The sequence below is a fragment of the Nerophis ophidion genome, linkage group LG26 (genome assembly GCF_033978795.1).
Source record: "Nerophis ophidion isolate RoL-2023_Sa linkage group LG26, RoL_Noph_v1.0, whole genome shotgun sequence".
In the NCBI taxonomy this organism is placed as follows: domain Eukaryota; kingdom Metazoa; phylum Chordata; class Actinopteri; order Syngnathiformes; family Syngnathidae; genus Nerophis; species Nerophis ophidion.
In genome coordinates, this window is record NC_084636.1 from 24209112 (window position 1) to 24226611 (window position 17500).

General features: G+C 38.4%; 1 protein-coding gene across 1 annotated transcript in view; it reads left to right on the forward strand.

The window, feature by feature from the left end:
- Nucleotides 1-17500, forward strand: part of LOC133543903 (protein unc-13 homolog A-like) — a 197799-nt gene that overhangs the window by 46417 nt on the left and 133882 nt on the right. The window lies entirely within an intron of this gene.

A 17500-nucleotide genomic window follows, 5' to 3' on the forward strand; every position in this document is an offset into this window, starting at 1 on the left:
TTCAAGTCAGGACTCTGTGCAGGCCAGTCAAGTTCATCCACACCAGACTCTGTCATCCATGTCTTTATGGATCTTGCTTTGTGCACTGGTGCACTGTCATGTTGGAAGAGGAAGGGGCATGCTCCAAACTATTCCCACAAGGTTGGGAGCGTGGAATTGTCCAAAATGTTTTGGTATCCTGGAGCATTCAAAGTCCCTTTCACTGGAACTAAGGGGCCAAACCCAACTCCTGAAAAACAACCCATCCCTATAATTCCTCCTCCACCAAATTTCACACTCTGCACAATGCAGTCCGAAATGTACCGTTCTCCTGGCAACCTACAAAACCAGACTCGTCCATCAGATTGCCAGATGGAAAAGCCTGATTCCTCACTCCAGAGACGGCGTCTCCACTCCTCTAGAGTCCAGTGGCAACCTGCTTTACACCACTGCATCCGAAGCTTTGCATTGGACTTGTTTATGTATGTGTTAGATACAGCTGATCGGCCATGGAAACCCATTCCATTAAGCTCTCTGCGTACTGTACGTGGGCTAATTGGTAGGTAACATGATGTTTGGAACTCTGTAGCAACTGACTATGCAGAAAGTGGGAAACTTCTTTGCACTATGCGCTTCAGCATCCGCTGACCCCTCTCTGTCAGTTTACGTGGCCTACCACTCGATGAATGAGTTGCTGTTGTTCCCAAACTCTTACAGTTTCTTATATTAAAGCCAACAGTTGACTTTGGAATATTTAGGAGTGAGGACATTTCACGACTGGATTTGTTGCACAGGTGGCATCCTATGACACGCTGGAAATCACTGAGTGCGGCCCATTCTTTCACAAATGTTTGTAGAAACAGTGATACACCTGTGACCGGGCCAAGTGATTAAGACACCTGATTCTCATCAATTGGATGGGTGGCCAAATACTTTTGTCAATATAATGTATATTGACAAAAGTGGTGTTTTACACTGCAATATTGCTCAATTAAGGACATGTATCACGTCAGTCTAGCTTGTGCGCTAATGTGTGCTTAGCCGTTGTGTAGCTGCTAGCTCTTTTCTTATTTTTTGTAAACGTACTTCATTAGAATACAATGAAAGACTTACCTTGTGTGCTTATTGGAGAACATTTGGATGTTCACTGGCTGTAAACACAGCAGGACTGCTCCATTGGACATTTTACATGCAATCTGATATCACCCGATACTTGTTTTTGTTTTGCTGATATCAATGTCATCATCATCATCATATTTATTCCTTTCCATAAAATGCATATATAGAAGCCATGTGCAGTTGACACTTTCATAGTTTTTTTGTTTCTTATACATTTCCATGATCAGAAAGCAGCAAATGGAAGAATACTATTCTTATATTTATCTGCCCCCTTTTTAACACAAATTATTTTCAATGACTTTATAACTGTTCCCTCCATCAACACCCGAACTCCAACATACTTTTAAATTTTCATTTAAGCATTTTCACAATGACACGTCGAATCAAAATCAAAATTCAGTTTGACATAATTCCTCTTTTTAAAGGGGAACATTATCACCAGACCTATGTAAGCGTCGATATATATACCTTGATGTTGCAGAAAAAAGACTATATTTTTTCAACCGATTTCCGATCTCTTAATGGGTGAATTTTGGCGAATTATACGCCTTTCTATTATTTGCACTCGGAGCGATGACGTCACAACGTGACATCACATAGGTAGTCAATCCGCCATTTTCTCAAACACATTACAAACACCAAGTCAAATCAGCTCTGTTATTTTACGTTTTTTCGACTGTTTTCCGTACCTTGGAGACATCATGCCTCGTCGGTGTGTTGTCGGAGGGTGTAACAACACGATCAGGGACGAATTCAAGTTGACTTACGTGGAGTGTGTATCGATTAGCACGGCATGCTAATTGATGCTAACATGCTATTTAGGCTAGGTGTATGTATATTTGTACATACAAATTTAATGTACACCCACATTTTATGCCAAACAAACACTTACCAATCGACAGATTTAAATTGCTCCAGTGTGACAAGATGCGAAAGTCCTGATCGTTTGGTCTGCACATTTTACCGGCGATGCTAAGGCAGACATGGCACAGAGATGAATGGATATCCTGCAGATGCATTTCCAACGATAAAGTCAACGAAATCACAAAGGTGAGTTTTGTTGATGTCATTGACTTATGTGCTAATCAGACATATTTGGTCACGGCATGACTGCCAGCTAATCGATGCTAACATGCTATTTAGGCTAGCTGTATGTACATTTGTAACTATATTTGCATCCAGCCTTTCCCTGCACCCTCATTTAATGCCAAACAAACACTTACCAATCGACGGATTTAAGTTGCTCCAGTGTCACAAGGTGCGAAAGTCCCAATCGTTTGGTCTGCACATTTTACAGGCGATGCTAAGGCAGACATGGCACAGAGATGTAGGGATATCCTGCGACACTCAATCGTTGGTTAGAAGGCAATCGCCGAATAGCGTCAATAGCTTCAGTTTCTTCTTCAATTTCGTTTTTGCTATCTGCCTCCATAATCCAACCATCCGTTTCAATACATGCGTAATCTGTTGAATCGCTTAAACCGCTGAAATCCGAGTCCGATTCCGAGCTAATGTTGCTATATCTTGCTGTTCTATCTGCCATGTTGTTTGTATTGGCATCACTGGATGACGTCACAGGAAAATAGACGGGTGGCTTCACAGTTAGCGAAAATCAGGCACTTTAAAGCCTTTTACCGGGATATTCTATGATGGGTACTTTTTTGAAAAAAACTCTGAAAAATGAAATAAGCCACTGGGAACTGATTTTTATTGGTTTTAACCCTTCTGAAATTGTGATAATGTTCCCCTTTAAATTCAAAGATATTCTTACAACTTTTTAAGTCTTTGTTTAGAGAATTCCATGCTTTCACACCAGCAACAGACAAGCCCATTTGTTTCAAATATCTTATCGGGACACTCCTACATTAAACCAAATTGAGCATTATTAGCCTTGCAATGGTAGAATAGAATAGTTGTGACAAGGCTCTTGTATTGGCGGGGGACCCGTGGTTGGAGCATTTGAACCAGCCCGCTTTGCAATTCCAAAAAAACAAAAAACATGGAAATCACCCAAAAACATTTCACTCAAAAAATCTCACAATTTGTTTAAAGGGGAACATTATCACAATTTCAAAAGGGTTAAAAACAATAAAAATCAGTTCCCAGTGGCTTGTTTTATTTTTCGAAGTTTTTTTCAAAATTTTACACCTCCCGGAATATCCCTAAAAAAACCTTTAAAGTTCTTGTTTTTGATGCGATGCGACTGTCTATTTCCCTGTGATGTCATACAGGGCTGCCAATACAAACAACATGGCGGTTACCACAGCAAGATATAGCGACATTAGCTCGTATTCAGACTCGGATTTCAGCGGCTTAAGCGATTCAACAGATTACACATGTATTGAAACAGATGGTCGGAGTATGGAGGCAGATAGCGAAAACAAAATTGAAGAAGAAATTGAGGCTATTGAGCGAATAGCTATTGACGCTACTCGGCCATAGAATGGGTGTACCTAATGAAGTGGCCCATAGCATGGCTGCCTTAATACCATCGCTGGTAAAATGTGCGGACCAAACGATCAGGACTTTCGCATCTTGTGACACTGGAGCAACTTAAATCCGTCGATTTGTAAGTGTTTGTTTCGCATTAAATGTGGGTATCTAGTTTCAAATGTACTTACAGCTAGCGTAAATAGCATGTTAGCATTGATTAGCGTAGCATGTTAGCATCGATTAGCTGGCAGTCATGCTGCGACCAAATATGTCTGATTAGCATATAAGTCAACAACATCAACAAAACTCACCTTTGTGATTTCGTTGACTTAATTGTTGCAAATGCATCTGCAGGTTATCCATACATCTCTGTGCCATGTCTGCCTTAGCATCGCCGGTAAAATGTGCAGACACTCTGGCAAATTCAATGGGGGTCTGGCGGCAGATTTCTTGCCAGTGGTGCAACTTGAATCCCCCCCTGTTAGTGTTGTTACACCCTCCGACAACACACCGACGAGGCATGACGTCTCCAAGGTTCCAAAAAATAGTCAAAAAAACGGAAAATAACAGAGCTGAGACCCGGTGTTTGTAATGTGAAAATGAAAATGGCGGGTGTATTACCTCGGTGACGTCACGTTCTGACGTCATCGCTAAAAGACCGATAAACAAAAAGGCATATAATTTGCCAAAATTCACCCATTTAGAGTTCGGAAATCGGTTAAAAAAATACATGGTCTTTTTTCTGCAACATCAAGGTATATATTGACACTTGCATAGGTTTGGTGATAATGTTCCCCTTTTAAATAAAGTATTTGATTGATTGATTGATTAGTAGATTGCACAGTACAACACATATTTAGTACAATTGACCACTAAATGGTATTACCCGAATAAGTTTTTCAACTTGTTTAAGTCGGGGTCCACGTTAATCAATTCATGGCATTGGATTGTGCAGCTGTACCTAATGAAGTGTCCAGTGAGTGTGTATATCGAGAAGACAGCATATTGACTGGGTGAATGAACTCTTACATATTCGACACGCGCGCATACACACCCACATTCATGCCCGCCCGCAAAGCTCCCCCCAGGGTGGTATTTGTGCGAATGTGATCTACAGCTTCCACACTTCATTTTGCCAACACTTGCCTATAGCTGCCATCTGGTGCGGAATCTCGCTGTAGTTAACAGCTATTTACACCTACATGCAGCACACTCACTGGACGCTTCATTAGGTACAGCTGCACAATCCAATGCAGACTTTATTCAAACAGACAGATTTTTGAGTTAAATGTTTTTTGGTGGTTTCCTTTTTTATTTATTTTTTTTTTTTAGATTTGGGGCTGGTTCTAATTTTCCAACCTATTCTATTCTGCCTTTGCAAGGATAATAATGCTCAGTTTGGTTGTATAATTTAATGTAGGAGTGTCCCGATCAGATACTGATATCAGCAAAAAACAAAAACAAGTATCTGGTGATACCGGCTTGCATGTAAAATGTCCAATGGAGCAGTCATGCTGTGTGTTTACAGGCAGTGAACATCTAAATGTCCTCCAAAAAGGACAAAAGGTAAGTCTTTTCTTGTATTTTAGTGAAGTCAATTACAAAAAAAGCAGAAAGGAGGTAGCATCTACACAACGGCTAAGCACACATTAGCGCACAAGCTATACAAACGTAATACGCGTCCTTAATTGAGCAAAATTGCAGACAGCGGAGATCCCGGACTGTTGAACGACTGAAGCTCTACAGAAAACAAGAATGGGAAAGAATTCTACTTTCAAAGCTTCAACAATTAGTTTCCTCAGTTCCCAAACATTTATTGAGTGTTGTTAGAGGTGAAAGAGCTTTCGCTGCTGCTGCTCCCAAGCTCTGGAACGACCTACCTCTGAGTGTTAGACAAGCCTCCTCTCTTCCTGTTTTTAAAGCTCTCTTAAAAACATACTTTTATTCCTTGGCTTTTAACACTGAGTGATATCCATCCTGCAATAGCGCCCCATTATACACCTGCTGTGAACCAGTTTTTATGTTTTATTTATTTATTTTTTATCATGTTCTGTTTGTGTTGTGTTGTTTGCTCGGTCTTCGTATTATCTTTTAACCTGTCCATTGTACATCATTTTGGCTACTCGTGTGGTAAATTTTAAATGCGCTTTTTAAATAAAGTTGATTTGATTTGATCTACCCAAATTGCATATTACAAACCCCGTTTCCAAATGAGTTGGGAAACTGTTAGATGTAAATATAAACGGAATGCAAATCATTTTCAACCCATATTCAGTTGAATATGCTACAAAGACAACATATTTGATGTTCAAACTGATAAACATTTTTTTTTTTAAATAATCATTAACTTTAAAATTTGATGCCAGCAACATGTGACAAAGAAGTTGGGAAAGGTGGCAATAAATACTGATAAAGTTGAGGAATGCTCATCAAACATTTATTGGGAACCTCCCGCAGCTGTGCAGGCTAATTGGGAACAGGCGGGTGCCATGATTGGGTATAAAAACAGCTTCCCAGAAAATGCTCAGTCTTTCACAAGAAAGGATGGGGCGAGGTACACCCCTTTGTCCACAACTGTGTGAGCAAATAATCAAGCAGTTTAAGAACAACGTTTCTCAAAGTGCAATTGCAAGAAATTTAGGGATTTCAACATCTACAGTCCATAATATCATCAAAAGGTTTAGAGAATCTGGATAAATCACTCCACGTAAGCGGCATGGCTGGAAACCAACATTGAATTTCCGTGACCTTCGATCCCTCAGACAGCACTGTATCAAAAACCGACATCAGAGTCTAAAGGATATCACCACATGGACTCAGGAACACTTCAGAAAACCACTGTCACCAAATACAGTTGGTCGCTATATCTGTAAGTGCAAGTTAAAGCTCTGCTATGCAAAGCAAAAGTAATTTATCAACAACATCCAGAAACGCCGCCGGCTTCCCAGGGCCCGAGATCATCTAAACCGGACAGATGCAGAGTGGAAAAGTGTTATGTGGTCTGACGAGTCCACATTTCAAATAGTTTTTGAAGCGAACCATCCAGACTTTTATCGAAGTTCAAAAGCCAGCATCTGTGATGGTATGGGGGTGTATTAGTGCCCAAGGCATGGGTAACTTACACATCTGTGAAGGCACCATTAAGGCTGAAAGGTACATACAGGTATTGGAACAACATACTGTATGCTGCCATCTAAGTGCCGTCTTTTCCATGGACGCCCCTGCTTTTTTCAGCAAGACAATGCCAAGTTCAGCACGTGTTACAACAGCGTGGCTTCGTAAAAAAATAGTGTGGGTACTTTCCTGGCCCGCCTGCAGTCCAGACCTGTCTCCCATCGAATATCTGTGGCGCATTATGAAGCGTAAAATACGACAGCGGAGACTCCGGACTGTTGAACGACTGAAGCTCAACAGAAAACAAGAATGGGAAAGAATTCCACTTTCAAAGCTTCAACAATTAGTTTCCTCAGTTCCCAAACATTTATTGAGTGTTGTTAAAAGAAAAGGTGATGTAACACAGGGGTGAACATGCCCTTTCCCAACTACTTTGGCACGTGTTGCAGCCATGAAATTCTAAGTTAATTATTATTTGCAAAAAAAAACCGTTTATAAGTTTGAACATCAAATATCTTGTCTTTGTAGTGCATTCAATTGAAAATGGGTTGAAAAGAATTTGCAAATCATTGTATTCCGTTTATATTTACATCTAACACAATTTCCCAACTCATATGGAAACGGGGTTGGTACTTACACATACAAAGTATCCAGGGCAAAAGCGTCTTAAAAGGTATCCAGTAACAAAAGTGTCTGCATCGTTCAACTTATTGCATTTTGAGCTTAATTCAGGGGTGTCAAACGTGTCAAGCAAACAGGTTTTTTGCGTCCCGCAGGATGAGTTTGCTAAATATATAAATTATCCTGAAACTTTTAAATGAAAGAAACTGTTGTTGTAAATGTGTCCACTGGATGTCACAATAGCAATTATTTGTATCTTTGTAGATTGTGACATATTTACAAAATAAACCACATGATGTTAGTGCACCAGTTGAGGAAAATGATTAAACTACATACATACTTTCTGTAACCTGATTTTGATATTTTTTTATCTATATATATTGAAAATTAGAGGTGGCGACTAGTTCAGGGTGTACCCCGCCTACCGCCCGAATGCAGCTGAGATAGGCGCCAGCGACCCCAAAAGGGACAAGTGGTTGAAAATGGATGGATGGATATTGAAAATTAACACCAATGAATTACTGATGAACATTATTATATAATTTTTATAAAAAAGTATAAATAACAAATAAATGATTAACTGCAACAATATTATAATTTCTACATTTTCAGAATGTGCTTGTTCTAATTTTAAACAAAGATAACAATCTGAAGTTGTCTTTATTTCTAAGTTATTGTGCCGTGGTTTTACCAGTCCGGCCCACTTTGGAGTAGATTTTTCTCCATTTGGCTCCCGATCTAAAATGAGTTTGACACCCCTGGCTTAATTCATGAATTATTTTGGCCACATAGTGTCTCCAGAAGTAAATTATCACTCCACTTCAATTTGTAGAAAGCATGAGTCCAGTCCAGGTGGTTAATAAACAGGTTGGTGTTTTTTCATACCAACCATTGTAATTGTAATTTCACTTGCTCAAACTTTTTCTAGAATTCCATACTACAAAATATTAAAAGTACCTTAATTTTCGGAGTATAAGGCACACTGAAAATCCTTTTAATTTTTTTAAAAATCGACAGCGCGCCTAATGTGTGGAATAATTCTGGTTGTGCTTACTGACCTCCAAGCTATTTTATGTGGTACATGGTGTAATGATAAGTGTGACCAGTAGACCTAGTGGTTAGAGTGTCCACCCTGAGATCGGTTGGTTGTGAGTTCAAACCCCGGCTGAGTCATACCAAAGACTATAAAAATAGGACCCATTACCTCCCTGCTTAGCACGCAACATCAAAGGATAGAATTGGGGGTTAAATCACCAAAAATGATTTCCGGGCGCAGCATCGCTGCCGCCCACTGCTCCCCTCACTTCCCCAGGGGGTGAACAAGGGTGATGGGTCAAATGCAGAGGACAAATTTCACCACACCTAGCGTGTGTGTGACTTTCATTGGTACTTTAACTTTTAACTTTAACATATAAGAGAGGTGTAGACTGCAATATGATGCCAGTAAAGAACACCAGAACTTTAAATGTTCCATTGAAAATAAAGAACATTACACACTGCATTCAAAAATCTGTCAAATTGTTTTAGTATGACTTTGAAGCCGCACCACTTTTTGAATTGTCGACTCATTACGGTTACCGTATTCAGAGATACAAGGATTATTACAAGGGTGTGTGTGTGTGTGTAAGAACTGCACAACGGCACCCATTAGCAGACATTGTCTGGCCTTTTGTTTCACGATATTATGCAAAACCAACTTTTCTTACCTTCTGATACCTGCTGATGTGTATTTGTTCTGCATAGGTCCTGAAACTTTCTGCACGTCCGCCACTGTAGTCTGTGGTGATGCCGTAGTCAATAAGTTTCTTATTTTTCCCTATCTTCTTGTTATGGGGCATTCACCCTCCGCTGTTGCCATTTCTAATATGAAGTAGCGTGAAGTTTGAATTTAAATCTCGCTATGGAAGTGCTAAAAACTACCGGTGTCGTGAGTTGTATTTATTCACCCAAGGAACTTTAGTTATTAGAGTTCTTTTCGGACGGTTTTTCACGGGATACATTTCCTGCCTTGTTGCACTAGTGAGCCACGGATGAAGAGATGCTGCTCTGTTATTTTTTTAAGTAAAGTCTGAATGTCATTAAAACAGTTAACTCCATCTTTTGACACTCATTCCACTTCTCCACACTTCTTGTAGTTTTAAATTTAGAAAGAAATCATAACATGAGCCCTATAATGCGCCCTGTTATCCGGTGCACCTTTTGTATGGAAAAAGACCTGAATAGACCCACTCATCGGCAGTGCGCCTTATAATCCGGTGCGCCCTATGGACAAGAAAATACGGTATGTACTATTAATTTTTGCTTTTATCATATCTGATTAATATTGGTATGATTATCGTATTGAAAGGGAAAAAGTTGCTTCAGGACACCCCTAGTTTACAATTTGTAAGTATCACTAAACTGTCATGCAAGTGTAAAAAGAAGGGAACCTCTGTTTTTACTTTTACCACTGGATTGTTTTTCAATTGGAGTTAGACTTCCCTCCTCACACTCCCTGTTTTAAACTTGCTGAGCTGAGGTCTCGTGTGGAACTTTTACAGACAAAGCCACAAATGAAAACTTTTTAAACACTGGTCCGTGTGTGACTTTCGGCATTTGTTTATGTTTGAGCAATGACTGGAAGAGTGATCTGAGTGGGCGCAAGCAGATGCGATATTTCCTCTTTTTGTGTGTGTGTGATTTATTCAGTGGTGACTCATCAACATGAATAAAAAGCTCTTGAAGGAACTGCAAAATGTATAAACATGATAACCAGGTACACTTGTGGTCAAAACAGTAATAGTCTGCTATACGCACTGCACTACTGTGGCTCATTGTTTGCCTCTTCTTCATCCTCCTGAGGCCCCAAAAATGGAATTGTGTAAATGCTCTTAAGCATTCATATGGTTTTCTACACCAAAATGAATCTATTTGTTAAACTTTAACTTCTTCTTCTTCTCCAGATTTTGGTGAGCTCTGCCTTCCACATTTTACACCCGATTCCAAACCGTTCCAACTTCAAACTGTTCAGCCTTATTCAGGAATCGCGGTCTTTTCCCTTGACAAATTCCAAAAAATTCCCAGAGTTCCAGGTTTTCCGGGACATTTTTTTTTTTTTTTTTCAAATTTCCACCATTTGCACATTTTTCAACCGACTCAAACCATTCCACCTTCAACATATTCCACACATTTTAACAGAAGTATATATAGAACATGTTAAAAGAGAAAGTAAGCAGATATTCACAGTAAATCAAGTAGATTAATAATGATTTTTTAAGTCTTGTCCCTCATAGTTTTGACAAAATAATAGAATGATGAGGGACAAGCGGTAGAAGATGGATGGATGAACAACACTAACAAGAATAATTAGGAGCCTTTGTTTGGATACTTACTACTTTAAGACAATCCAATCCATTTTATTTATATAGCACATTTAAACAGAAAAAATGTTTCCGAAGTGCTGCACAAAAATATTAAAAACAAGATTCAAATACTATCCTTAGCTCTGCCAATGACTGAATAAAAACAAAATAAATAATAACTATAGTTGTCTAGTAGGGGTGTGGGGAAAAAATCGATTCGAATTTGAATTGCGATTCTCACGTTGTGCCATTCAGAATCGATTCTCATTTTTTTTAAAATCGATTTATTTTTTTATTTTAATTTTATATATTTTCTATTTTTCAATTTTTTTTATCAATCCAAAAATACAATACACAGCAATACCATAACACTGCAATCCAATTCCAAAACCAAACCTGTCCCAGCAACACTCAGAACTGCAATAAAGAGAGAAATTGAGAGGAGACACAAACACGACACAGAACAAACCAAAAGTAGTGAAACAAAAATGAATATTATCAATAACAGTATCAATATTAGTTATAATTTCATCATAACGGGGATTAAAAATTCCTCATTGACATTATCATTAGACATTTCTAAAAATAATAAAAAAGAACAATAGTGTCACAGTGGCTTACACTTGCATCGCATCTCATAAGCTTGACAACACACGGTGTCCAATATTTTCACAAAGATACAATAAGTCATATTTTGGGATCGTTTAATAGTTAAAACAAATTTACATTATTGCAATCAGTTGATAAAACATTGTCCTTTACAATTATAAAAGCTTGTTACAAAAATCTACTACTCTGCTTGCATGTCAGCAGACTGGGGTAGATCCTGCTGAAATCCTATGTATTGAATGAATAGAGAATCCTTCTAAATCGGGAAAAAAATCGTTTTTGAATCGAGAAATGTGTTGAATTGGGGAAAAAAAAACGTTTTTGAATCGAATTGTGAACCCAAGAATCGATATTGAATCGAATCGTGGGACACCCAAAGATTCGCAGCCCTATTGTCTAGTATGTTCACTATTTTATTTAAGGACAAAATTGTTCTTCGGTTGCAATAAGAAACATATGTTTAATATACCGTTAGATTTTTGGGGGTAAAAATAAAGCCAATAATGCCGTTTTATGTGGTGCCCTTTTTATATACAAAATATCGACAGGTATCAAAATACATTCTTTAGTGACTCACAGCGCTTTACATAGTGAAACCCAATATCTAATTTTTACATTTAAACCTGTGTGGGTGGCACTGGGAGCAGGTGGGTAAAGTGTCTTGCCCAAGGACACAACGGCAGTGAGTAGGATGGCGGAAGCGGGGATCGAACCTGCAACCCTCAGGTTGCTTGCACGGTCGCTCTACCAACCGAGCTATACCGCCCCACATATTGGTACCGAGGCCACACTAATATGTACATGAGTGACCAAATGTATTTTATACCAAAAAAAATACAATTAAGCATGTAGTTAATTATATGACTCTGACACACTATTGCTAGTTGGAGGTTCTGGGGTTATGGCCATTGAATGTATAGTCAAGTCAATTCTTACTAATTATGACTTTACTATCATCTAGTCCCGGTTCAAATATATTTGGATGATGTGATAAGCCAATTACAAACACAAAGTATAATGTGGTTGGAGTGTCCGCCCTGAGATCGGTAGGTCGTGAGTTCAATCCCCAAAAGACTATAAAAATGGAACCCGTTACCTCCCTGCATGGCACTCAGTATCGAGGGTTGGAATTGGGGGTTAAATCACCAAAAATGATTCCCAGGCGCGGCCACCGCTGCTGCTCAGTGCTCCCCTCACCTCCCATGGGGTGATCAAGGGTGATGGGTCAAATGAAGAGAATAATTTTGCCACACCTAGTGTGTTTGTGTGACAATTATGGGTACCTTAACTTTAGCTTTGAATTTAAAATAATAAATGCAAAAACAGCCAGAGCTTCAAAGGAGTAAATTACAAGTAAATAATACATTTTCCTCAGTAAATACTGGACTCTGGCCTTCACTTCAAAAATCTCCTGCTCATTTCCTCTTCCTCGCTATTTCTACTTTTATGAAGCGGCACGCCGATGCTGCCATTTGCCAGATTATATCCCCGGCTTCCAGGGAAACGGAGATGCATTTTCATATCAAGGCTGCGGCTATTATTAGAACTTGAATCAGTTAAGACTGCGAGCCAAGCCCTGCCTGGGAAGACTCGACCGTCGACGAGGGATGTTTGAGTCGGATTGGGTTTTTTTCTGAGATGAAACATTCAAAATGATTTAACCTCCACTGTGAATTATGTCAATTTTCAAATTTTATTAACGCGCAAGTAGTTTGCAATGAACCAAAAAGAAAATAACACTTATATTGAACAGCTTGCTATTTATCAGGGCTTTCACTATAGAGCCATTGTTCTGTTATTCTGCTTCTTTGATTATTTGTTTAAGTGTAACCACCATACAAAAAATTTTATTAAATCCAGACCACATGGAGTGCACGGAACTTTGAATATGCAAGCATAGTTTCTGCACGGCCGCTGCAATAGATGTGGTGTGTGTGTGATACAGTTGCAATCAAAAGTTTACATACACTTGCAAAGAACATAAGTTCTTTGCAAGTGTTTCCAATAATTTCTACAACAACTCTTTTTTTTTTTTTGTGAGAGTGATTGGAGCACATACTTGTTTCTCACTAAAAACATTCAAGAAATGTGGTTCTTGTATGAATTTATTATGGGTCTACTGAAAATGTGACCAAATCTGCTGGGTCAAAAGTATACATACAGCAATGTTAATATTTGCTTACATGTCCCTTGGCAAGTTTCACTGCAAAAGGCGCTTTTGATAGCCATCTACAAGCTTCTGGTTGAATTATTGACCAGTCCTCTTGACAAAATTGGTGCAGTTGGTTTTCTGACATGGACTTGTTTCTTCAGCATTGTCCACACGTTTAAGTGAGGACTTTGGGATAGCCATTCTAAAACCTTAATTCCAGCCTTATTTAGCCATTCCTTTACCACTTTTGACGTGTGTTTGGGGTCGTTGTCCTGTTGGAACACCCAACTGCGCCCAAAAACCAAACCTCCGGGCTGATGATTTTAGGTTTTCCTGAAGAATTTGGAGGTAATCCTCATTTTTCATTTTCCCATTTACTCTCTGTAAAGCACCAGTTCCATTGGCAGCAAAACAGGCCCAAAGCATAACACTACCACCACCATGCTTGATGGTAGTCATGGTGTTCCTGGGATTAAAGGCCTTACCTTTTCTCCTCCAAACATATTGCTGGGTATTGTTGCCAAACAGCTCAATTTTTGTGTCATCTGACCACAGAACTTTCTTCCAGAAGATCTTATATTCGTCCATGTGAGGTCAGATGTAACAAACATGAAACTCAAGACAGCCATGACATTATGTTCTTTACAAGTGTATGTAAACTTTTGATCGCGACTGTCTGTGTGGCGTCAAACAGCAGACGTTTTAAAAAAAAATCAGTTTAAGTAAATAGTAGTATTTCAGTTTGAGCTCCTAATTAAATAGAGGATTAGTTAGACATTTGTGTGTGGATTGGATTAGTTATCGCCAAAGAAAGGGCAATTAAATATGATCTCGGTATGCAAAGATGATGGCCCTATCTGTGAGAAGAGACTACATGTTTCGCCAAGGGTTGTACGGTATACTGGTATTAGTATAGTACCGCAATATTAATGAATCATATTCAGTTCTATATTGCCTGTGAAAAGTACTGGTTTGCCATCCCAAGTAGATTAATAATTACTTTTATACACTTTGTCCTTAATAATTGACAAAATAATACAATGGAAAATGCCAGCAGCTAAATTAGGAGCCTTTGTTTGTTTACTTACTAATAGAAGACAAGTTGTCTTGTATGTTCACTTTTTTATTTAAGGACAAACTTGCAAAAAGAAACATATGTTTAATGTACCATAAGATTTTTTGTTGAAATAAAGCCAATAAAGCAATGTTTTGTGGTTCCCTTTTTATTTAGAAAAGAACCAAAAAGTATCGAATTAATTTTGGTACTACTAACAAAATACTGGTATCGGGGCAAAACTAGTTTATCCTGATGCCAACATCTAAGTTATGACCGGTAGCTTTTGTTTTTGCAGACATTTACACACAAACATCCCCTTTATGGTCAGAGCTCTTTTGTCCTAGCACACACACACACACAGACAGGAGGTAGGAACATAAAAGCTGATGGTTTGGCTTCTCAAGTTAGGAGCGACCTGACCTCCTCCAGGAACTGCAGTCCTGTATAATGACACTCGCTTGTAATGAAGCAACTTTTGGTTCAGTAAAGCGTCTCCGACGTTTCTTTTGATCCAGCCGCACAGGCATGTCACCCTTCTGTCCGTAGGAGGATGACAAGACCAGAAAGACTTATCAATAGCAAGCAGAAATATAGTTCATTTTAAACTGTTTCCCTAAAATACACAATGAGGCTATGAAGAACAAAATAAGCAATACATTGCTTGATTACTAAAACAATTGCTCGCCCAGCCCTTGTATTTATTGAAATTGGTCATCCATGTATAATTTGTTTATATTCTGCAAATAAATGTAGTTTGCAGTGGGGATTTTCTCTTTATACACATTAGTTAGAGCCTTTAGTAAATCTGTATTAAAGTTGTTTTTAGTATTTTTTTTTAGATAAAAGGAAATGTATTTTATTGAATGACATTTATACTATTTAAAACTGTAAATGTTTTGTTTGTAGTTGTGAACTTATAAAAATCAAAAAGTATGATGCTGTATATCTAATTTAATACATAAAACTATGCTTACTGCCCACAATATCTGTATAAAAATCATTGTTCAATAGACATTTATCTACTAATAGTCTTTTTATATTAAATTATTTTTTTTTAAATATTTTCTGTTATTTAACAATAATCCCTTTTAATCTAGCCAAATAAGGTTACAAACATATTAGAAACTCCTTTCAGCGTGTGATGCACCACGATATTAAACATTTTTAAAGTGAATACTTAGTCTGTGAGATGAGTGCAGGTGCACCTAATGAAATGTCCAGTGTGCTTATGCAGTGCTGTTGCTAGGTGGATAAAAGGCATTGAGTTCACTGCAGTATGTCATAGAAAAACTGTACAACGTGTGCCTTCTCGCCGCCTCTTGTATCCTGCCGATATTCTACTTGACAATCAGCATGTCTTTTCAATGCATCATCATTCAATCAGTGTTTATCCATCAACAGAGTTTACTGCAGTTTGTCCTTCATGTCTGAAACATTTGGAACAGAAGGTTCCAATAATTTCTACAACTCTTATTTTTTGTGATTGGAGCACATACTTGTTGGTCACAAAAAAACATGTTTGGTTCTTTTATGAATTTATTATGGGTCTACTGAAAATGTGACCAAATCTGCTGGGTCAAAAGTATACATACAGCAATGTTTATATTTGGTTACATGTCCTTTGGCAAGTTTCACTGCAATAAGGCACTTTTGGTAGTCATCCACAAGGTTCTGACAAGCTTCTGGTTGACATCACATGGAAAAATAAAAGACCTTCTGGAGGAAAGTTCTGTGGTCAGATGAAACAAAAAATGAGCTGTTTGGCAACAATACCCAGCAATATTTTTGTAAGAGAAAATGTGAGACCTTTAATTCCAGCAACACCAATCCTACAGTCAAGCATGGTGGTGGTAGTATTATGCTCTGGGCCTGTTTTGCTGCCAATGGAACTGATGCTTTACAGAGAGTAAATGGGACAATGAAAAAGGAGGATTACCTCCAACTTCGTCAGGACAACCAGGTTGGGTCTTGGGTGCAGTTGGGTGTTCCAACAGGACAATGACCCCAAACACACGTCAAGAGGAGTAAAGGAATGGCTAAATCAGGCTAGAATTAAGGTTTTAGAATGGCCTTCCCAAAGTCCTGACTTAAACGTGTGGACAATGCAATTTAGCTGAACTGCACCAATTTTGTCAAGAGGAGTGGTTTAAAAAAGTCAACTAGAAGCTCGCCAGAAGCTTGCGGATGGCTACCAAAAGCGCCTTATTGCATTGAAACTTGCCAAGGGACATCCATCCATCCATCCATTTTCTACCGCTTGTCCCTTTCGGGGTCACCAAATATTAACATTACTGTATGTATACTTTTGACCCAGCAGATTTGGTCACATTTTCAGTAGACCCATAATAAATTCATAAAAGAACCAAACTTCATGAATGTTTTATGTGACCAACAAGTATGTGCTCCAATATTCCTTGGGGTGTTCTTGGGATGCAACTCAGTATTCTTCTTCCTCCAAACATGACGAGTTGAGTTTATACCAAAATGGATACATGGATGATACAGCAGAGGATTGGGAGAATGTCATGTGGTCAGATGAAACCAAAATAGAACTTTTTGGTATAAACTCAACTCGTCATGTTTGGAGGAAGAAGAATACTGAGTTGCATCCCAAGAACACCACACCTACTGTTAAGCATGGGGGTGGAAACATCATGCTTTGGGGCTGTTTTTCTGCTAAGGGGACAGGATGATTGATCCGTGTTAAGGAAAGAATGAATGGGGCCATGTATCGTGAGATTTTGACCCAAAACCTCCTTCCATCTGTGAAAGCTTTGAATGGTTTACCAAATACTTATTTTTCACCATAATTTACAAATAAATTCTTTAAAATTCCTACAATGTGAATTCCTGGATTTTTCACATTCTGTCTCTCACAGTTGAAGTGTACCTATGATGAAAATTACAGACCTCTGTCATCATTTTAAGTGGGAGAACTTGCACAATCGGTGGCTGACTAAATACTTTTTTGCCCCACTGTATATACATACACACACACACGTATGTATGTATGTATGATATATATCTATCTATATATATATATATATACATAAAAAAAAAAAAAAAAAAAAAAAA